The sequence below is a fragment of the Phoca vitulina genome, unplaced genomic scaffold (assembly GCF_004348235.1).
Source record: "Phoca vitulina isolate PV1807 unplaced genomic scaffold, GSC_HSeal_1.0 scaffold30, whole genome shotgun sequence".
NCBI classification, from domain to species: Eukaryota; Metazoa; Chordata; class Mammalia; order Carnivora; family Phocidae; genus Phoca; species Phoca vitulina.
The window spans coordinates 3,435,849-3,443,671 of record NW_022589733.1 but is presented as its reverse complement, the minus strand read 5'-3'; the positions used below and the strand labels follow the sequence as shown (position 1 = coordinate 3,443,671).

Here is a 7,823-nt window from a genome sequence, read left to right as displayed (position 1 = left end):
TTCCCAGAAAAATGCCTGTCTGTTCACATGTGTGGAGGCTTACATCCAGGGGCAGGACCTTCTCAGATCCTTGAAGCCAGGCCGAGCAGCTGGTCCTGGTGTGGATTTGGGAGGAGGGAAGGGGGTTCCTGGGCCCTGCTGACCTCGCTGGGGGCTTCCTCTGGCCCTCGGGTTAGTACTCACTGCTCTTCATCTCTCTCGTTGCCTTAGAACTTGTCCCCGAGCTTTCCTACCTCTGACCTGCACCTTGTCTGCCAACCCAGGTCCTGTCTGACCTTGACCCCCCTGCCCCCCAGCAGTGGCCCTGGGGATGTGGCTTACACAGGTGCCCACCTGGCACCACATGCCCCATGCTGCTGGGTTTCCCAAGTCCAGAGGCCCAGCACACAGTCCTTGGGCCTCACCGGCATGTCGTTGATGGCAAGGCCATCCTGGTGCAGGGGGCAGGCTATGGGCCCTTCCAGGGTAGGGAGCTGTCGTGACTTACCAGCCTGCTGCTGAGCTGGGGAGACGGTGTCTGGTGAGGCTCACGAGCTGCACACTCCCATGGGGCAAGCAGACATCCACGGCTTGTGATCCCGGAGCAGAGAGAGAACAGAGCTGTGATCTGTCTGAAGCCCGGATAGAGCTTCAGAATCCTTCTTAACACACCCTAAAAACCATGGTTAATACACTCTGTGCACTCTCCAGTGCGAACCCAGGCCCTGCACCCCCTCTGTGTATACATACTCGCGGCCGTGCCCCGACCCTGTGTGTTCACACTCACTGCGCCCTCTCCCCATGCTGACACACTTGCGCCCGCACTCCCTCCCAGGGGCACACTGGCCTCGTGCACCCACCCTGCCCTCGCAAATGGCCAGCATTCACAGGAGCAGGTGTCCCTGTGTTCCCCCTGAGATGGCAGTGGTGCCAAGCACCTTTCAATTAAAAAGTTGGAGGTAGAGTCTGCAGAAGTTTCCAGAAAGCACCTAACTCCTCTGGCCGGCTGCTAGGCAGCCCCTTTGGCTGTTATCCATATGGGCCACGGTGCTGATAGAGTTTTCCTTCCTCGGGGCCTGCTGCCCCCGCCAGTTATCTCGCCGTGGAAGAGACCGGTCTGGACAGAGGCGTCACGGTCCGGCTGGGGGGGAAGGAGAGCCTCTGCACGTTCATGGAAACTCACGGTGGTGCTGGCGGGGCAAGGGCTTGGCTTTTTCCCATCAGGAATGCATAAAGGATGGCGTGTTTCTACTTTGCTAAGCGAAATGTGGGGGTGGGATGTTAGTGGGGTGCATCACAGCAGTCGTAGGAAAATGCTTTCACGCCCTATGGCACCAGGCGGGCTGGCCACGGGCTCCTCGCTGTGAGAGACATGGCTCTGGAGAAGCCGGTGCGTGACGCGGCCACTTGCCTACGGTGTCCGCCACTTTGAACTTCCCCAGCTGGCCGGCATCGGGTCGCTCTCCTCTCGCACCTCTGCAGGCTTCTGGTCCTCGGGAAGGGAGCCTGAAATCCTCCCAAGGGCTCCAAAATGGCAGATGTCTTCATCCTTCCCATGATGGCCAAAGCCTGATCTTAGGGAGGGAAGGGTTGGGCATTTTGGGGACATCCTCCAGACCTTCAGATGTGGAAGGCCACGCTTCTCAACCAGAGAACGTGGGCTGTTTGTCCTGATAGCCGGAGTACACCGTGGACGAAGGGAGAACTGGGGTCATGCATTAATGTCATGGTGCCCGTGATCGACATGGTACCCGTAGGGACGTGCAGACCTGGCTGAAGGTGACCAACAGAATCCCCGCATGGTAACCTTACAAACCAGGAACAGCTTCTTAATGGAAGCAAAATGCATAGATCTTAAAGTAAGTAAACGGTGCAATGTGAAGGAAATGGATTTTCAGGTGTGGCGGCGGGCGCCGTTAACTGCCCCTTTCACGCACGGCTGGCTTCGGATCGCTGGGAGCATCATCCGCCTGGGTTTTGGGGGCTGTCTGGTTGGAATCAGCTTAGCAAGTAGGATCTGTTTTGTCTGGTGCGAGGTCTTGATTCATATTTACAGAGCTGTGTGTTTGAAAACCCACCCCGGCTGGGGGCGCCTGGGTGGCTCAGTCATTAAGCGTCTGCCTTCGGCTCAGGTCATGATCCCGGGGTCCTGGGATCGAGCCCCGCATCGGGCTCCCTGCTCCGCGGGAAGCCTGCTTCTCCCTCTGCCGCTCCCCCTGCTTGTGTTCCCTCTCTCGCTGTGTCTCTCTCTGTCAAATAAATAAATAAAATCTTAAAAAAAAAAAAAGAAAACCCACCCCGGCTGTAACTCGCTGAGTTCAAACCAGAGCCTCGGCCCCACCCCAGCTCTCCCTGGCCTTTCATCGTCTGGATTCTGCCTTTCTCCTCTCAGGATGCAAACCTGGGCAAGAGAGAACACTCTGTTAGCATTCCTTGGCCTGTTGCTCCTTGTCGTGGATGTCCCCTCTTGGGCGCGGTCTGTGAGGCTCCGGCTGGGGAACGAGAGCGGGGACAGATACATGATCAAGGGGGCCGCCCCTGCAGAGCTGGACTTGTCCAGCCCTGGTGCCAAACCTACCTGAGTGCCTGAGCCCCTGTTCCAGCAGATGCCTCCATCACCCCGCGCAAGCCTCTCTGCCACCCTATGGCTTAGGCACCATTATGAGCTATCTTTGAGATGGCCAAACTGAAGCTTAGAGGTTCAATAATTTGCTCACGAGTCAGAATCAGGATTCGAATGCAGGACCAGAGCCTAGCCTGCATGCTCCTCCCACTGCTCGGCTACCCAGCACACTTGTGGACCTGCCTTCCGTGGGGTGGGCTGGGGTTGCTGCTTATCAGCCCCGAGTTGCTAGGATTCTGGACAGCATCCTCTGCGTCTCTGTATGCGGTGGTTTCAGATTGCATCGGTCTTCCTTTCAGACCCCCTTGTGCGTTTTAGGCCAAACTCTGCGCGTACTCCCTGTAGCTCTGGGAGACCTCAGGCACGTCGCTTGGCCTCTCTGGGAGTGTTGATGAGGAGTACTCACAGTATTGCCTGGAAAGCACCCAGCACCGCGTCTGGCTCACCGTGTGTGCCCACGGAGGACAGCGACGGTGCAGAGGGAACGGGCGGGACCTGGTAGCTTGTCTGCACAGGTGTGGAACTTCAGAGCCCGTTAAATCTGAAAAATACTGTGTATGCACATTTTTGGCTTAAACATTTTACAGAGTCCATAACCCAGCTTTAATATTATTACATGCCCTAGACTGGGATTAATTCCAGGACAAGAGCTTTATTATGCCGAATAGAGTTTCTCCCGTGCTCCTCTGGCACTTGGCCTCCATCTCCAGCAGCCTGGCCTTACATGTTGGGGTACAGGGTGATGGAGGTGCCCCATCCCTACCCAGCCTTGTTCTGTGAGCTCAGGGGCGGGGTGGAGAGGTGAGTTGCTTTCTGATGTTACAGCCTGTGACTGCTGACCACAGGACCTTAGCATATCCTGAGGTTTGTCTGTGGGCCAGTTCTCTCAGTGTGTGCAATAGCACCCTGTGCTCCTCCAGCCTCTGAGAGTGGTCTTATTTGCTTCACAAACAAGCTCTCACATTTCGGTGGTGGCTTAAGGGGCTTTGGGGAGGAGGACAATGTCTGCGGGATCAGGGAGAGGTCTGAGTCTCTGCTGTCTTCCTGCGAGTGGCTAATGGCTTTCTCTCAAGTGATTATAGATAGCGATCGGCTGTAGCACGGTGAAGAGAAAGATCCTGATGCTGGCTCTAGGCAGTCCTGTGATTGATTTGTGATGTCTGCTAGGGACCCAGAGATGGGGAAAGTGTACTGATCCAGCACTTACTCGCTATTCAGGTTTTATCCTGATTACTTTACATGTCCGTGAAGCCAACAAAGGCCTCTTTGTAGCCTTTACCCCCTTGCTCCTGATCGTGGGTATTATAAGGACCCCCACAAGTGACCCTTCTTCCCTGCCCTGTTCCCCTCCCTGATGGCCTGTTTGCACAGCTTCAAAACTCACAGGCCCATCTCTGTTCTCTCTTTCAGTTGAAGAGGGGGAGGCCTCGGACTTCTCGCTGGCCTGGGATTCCTCCGTGACTGCATCAGGTAAGTGCCCCGGGGCTGCTGGGGGAGCTGCTGGGGGCCCTGGGGGGCGGCCTCAGGAACTCAGGAAGCCACCCAGCTGGTTATGGAAATCATATTCTTCATGTCACATTCCTGTCTCCAGGCCAGACTACCCTGTGCAACACGATTTTTATATCAGTTCCATATGGTCAATAAAATCTATTACATACGGAGACTAATATGCCCTATTCTCCTGGGGGACCACGTTTCCTTCTTGTGGGCGCGTTCAGAGGGGCCATGATACCCCCACTACACAGGCTTTGAAGCTCCCTGCCATGGGCCTCACTGCACATTCATTCCAGTCTAATTGCATAAAACCCACTTTACTAGGATGTTTAAACTCCAATCGAAATCACAGTCCCCAGACTTCCCCTCCCAGAAGGGGATGCTCTGCACTCCCAGGCCAGCAACCCAAGCCCATGCCTCTAGGGGGAGGTAATAGGAGAAGTTCAGACTTGTGGGATGTGTGGCCCCCATCGGGTGATGCAGGCGACTTGGCAGTCAGGGGACTTGGGTTCTCGGCTCACTTCTGTCCTTGCGTAAGCTCCTCTGTGCCTCAGTTTCCCCGCTCTAAAAAGGAGTGAAGGGATAAAGTTTTTCTATCTGTAAAGTCTTGTAATTTGGAGCTGCCTGTGGAACTTGGGATTAGAACTGGCTTTGGGGTCCTTGGGAGCTCCTTAGTGGAGGGCATGACTCTCCTGTTTGCTCTGCATCCAGCCAGCACCTCTCTTGGCTCCCAGTCCGGCAGGTACAGCCTCTCCGGCCTCGTCCCTGTCCCAGGATCCTGACCAGCTGGTTCTGGATTCCTGGGGGAACTGGATCTCGGCTGATCTGGAGGAATCTTGGGCCTGAAGAGACTCTGAGGGAATCATTTAGTCCGACTTCCTTGTCTTCTAGCTGGGGAAACTGAGGCACAGAGGGAGCTTTGCTCTGGGTCAGTAGTTCCAGAAATGTGGTGTGAGGCATCAGGCATATGAACATTTAACGCTCGAATGGTTATACATTGGATTTGTGGTTTTATGGCTACTTGTGACTTACGATGATGCTGGAGTCATTTAAGTGAGAAAATTGCATTGACAATTTTAAGTAATGGTACACAATGCTTGGGTTCAACAAAAATCATGAAGATGGTTTGTAAATGACAGAAATTTGGGAAATGCTGGTATAGATTGCACAGAAGGGGAGTGGAGAGCTAGCATTGGAACCTGGGTTCCAGGACTCCTTGTCCAGTGCTCTTTCCAGCACGATGGGGAGCTGCCTGGAGAGTCTGAAGGGTCCTGGTTGGGTCCTGGCTGACTCAGGTTTGGGCACTGTTGTATCTGCAGGTGCCTGGCCCTTGGTGACAGGGTCTCCCTCCATGGGAAGGGTGTCTGAAGCCAGAACGAGGCGGGTGGTGCTCACATTTTCAGAAGAGTCCAGGGTTAGGACAGACCTTGGGGTCCACCCTGGGTAGGTTGGAGGAAAGGACTGCAGAGCCCCTGTCCTGTCTCTTCCTGTACAGGGGATATGGACTCCCCGTGGTTGGTGGAAACACAGTGAGGTTATAAAGCTCCATGTCTCCTCCAGGGATCCTGACCCATATCGGGGTGCATGTGCTCAGGCTTCTGCCAACTCTGAAAAGGATCCCCACTGTGTTCTGAACCAGGAAAGCGCCCAGCGTGGTGTCCACGTAAGGTCCTGCCACCTTGCCGCTTTCCCAATGGTGCTGGAGGTAGTGAGGACAGACAGGAACAGCAGTGGGGTGCCAGGAGGGCAGTGGCGTCGGTCGTGGTGGATGGACAGCCCTGCGCAGGGGGCATCGGGGGCCCAGGCTGCATCCCTACGGCAGGGAACTCTCGGTCTGCGATGCCGAGGGGGCCGTGTGGGGGCCCTGCTGGTCTTGGGTTCTCTGCTGCCATCGTGGCATGGCCAGCCTCAGGGCCTCTTTGGGGCAGTTGGGCATCGCGGAGGTTGTGGGATTTGTCCGTTTCCAGCCAAGAGCTGAGCATGCCCCGTACACTGGTGCAGGAAGAGGTACATGACTCTTTGTGAGTCCCCTCCAGCCCTCAGGGACTCACGGTGCCAGTCAGCTTTGGATCATCTGCTCAGAGATGGGGAAAGGGAGGGCAAAGCATCCTGGGCATTGGATAATCCGCAGCCAAGCAATGGATTGTTTTGTTTTCATTGGCCCATTTCTGGTGATTTTTTACAGTGTGTGCATGTGATAAATTTTCCTTCCCAATTTTGTTGGGCTTGGGCTATTAAAGTCAGCTTGGATTCCCTGAGCATGGGGCTTGTGAGATGGTGCAAATCCTGGGTGAGGGGACAAAGTCAGTCTGGGAGGCAGCCCTGGATGAGGGTGATGTCACATTTATTGAGCCTTGGCTTGGTCCATGTCAGATATGGAGCAAACGCTTGACCTGCGGTATCTCTCGGAGCCGTCATGACAGCCCTATGAGGTGGGTGCTGTTTCCAGCAGCAGCACCAGAGTTCCTCCATAGGCTGGTTTAGGGGCAGCCATCTGGTGGCGGACAGGGCCAGAGGCCTGGTTAAAGCTGCTTTAGTGTAACGCTTTTCATTAAGCTGAGAAAATGTCACTTGGCCGCATCAGAGAATGGGGGCAGGTGCCAAGGAAGATTATGGAGGGAGCAAAGCCTCCCCAAGCCGCCCTTGGCTCTGCTGCTGAGAATTGCCATCTTCATCTGGCGGACGGGGGAAGGAGGCTCAGAGCTGTAGAGTAGCAGACTCGCGGTCCCTGGCCAGCAAGCTGTGGAGAAGGAACTCGAACCCAAGTCCGCCTGCGGCCAGATCCTGTGGTTTCACCCCTGCACTGCATGGTGCCAGAGGTGGGCAGGGAGGCCGAACCTGACAGTGTGGCATCGTGGGGGCTTCGGGAGGGTCCCTGGAGGTACGGGCCATGAAGGGTCTTTGGCTCATCAGATCAAAGGAGTCCAGGGTGAGGTGAGCAGGGTGCGCTGAGAGCGTTTTACCAGGAGGAGCTGCGGGCCACGGGGCAGCTCCTTTCCTTGGGGGCCTAGTAGCCGGGCTGCAAGCTTTGCGCGGTGCCCTTCCCCCTCGCCCGCTTTGCCCTGCCTGTGGGAGCGTGATGGAGAACTCCAATAAAGCAGCAGAATGCCCTGTGTGCTCTCTGCTCACCTCTGGCCTCCTCCGGCCTCCCCTGCCAGGGGAGACCCTGTGGTCACCACCCCCAGGAACAACCTGGCCTGCTGTGTCTGTGCCCTCGCGTCAGGGCCCTGACAGTGATGGAGAGCCCGGCCCGGCCTGCCAGGGGGACTGGTTCAGGGCAGGGCTCCCCGGCGGGCCTGGGGCTTCATGGGAGGGGGGAGCGCCGGCCTCCGCCTGCCCCTCGGCCGGCGGATACTGGGCTCCTGAGAGCAGAGCCCCGGGGCCGAGCACTGTGCTCAGAGCCTAGGTGTGGGGTGCGTAGTAGGGGTGGGGTTTTAAATCATTCCCACGGGATCCTGATTTTTCTTACCCATGAGAGGGGGGTGAGGGGGACGATAGCTTATAAGGAGATAATGGAAGCGTAATTCTGAACCTGTTGTGAGCCCACAGATGCCTTTGAGCATCCAGTGGGAATATTTTACGTGTGATTTCAGGGGAGTTCGTGGGTTTGAATGGCCTCAGAGATGAGAAAGCCTTTTGTGAGAGCCCCATAGAGGTCCTCCCTGTCCCGAGGCTGGCCTGTGGCCCAGGTGAGGGGGCAGGCTGGGGAGGGTCTCCGGTGAAGTGT

At 56.3% G+C, this 7,823-nt stretch overlaps 1 protein-coding gene across 1 annotated transcript in view; it reads left to right on the top strand.

Annotated features, from left to right (window-relative positions):
- The first annotated feature begins 4,016 nt into the window (after positions 1-4,016).
- Positions 4,017-7,823, top strand: part of ZNF423 (zinc finger protein 423) — a 263,374-nt gene continuing 259,567 nt past the window's right edge. Inside the window, exon 1 of the mRNA XM_032424418.1 lies at positions 4,017-4,072. The gene's annotated coding sequence lies outside the window, so the exon portion shown is untranslated. The remainder of the gene's footprint in view (positions 4,073-7,823) is intronic.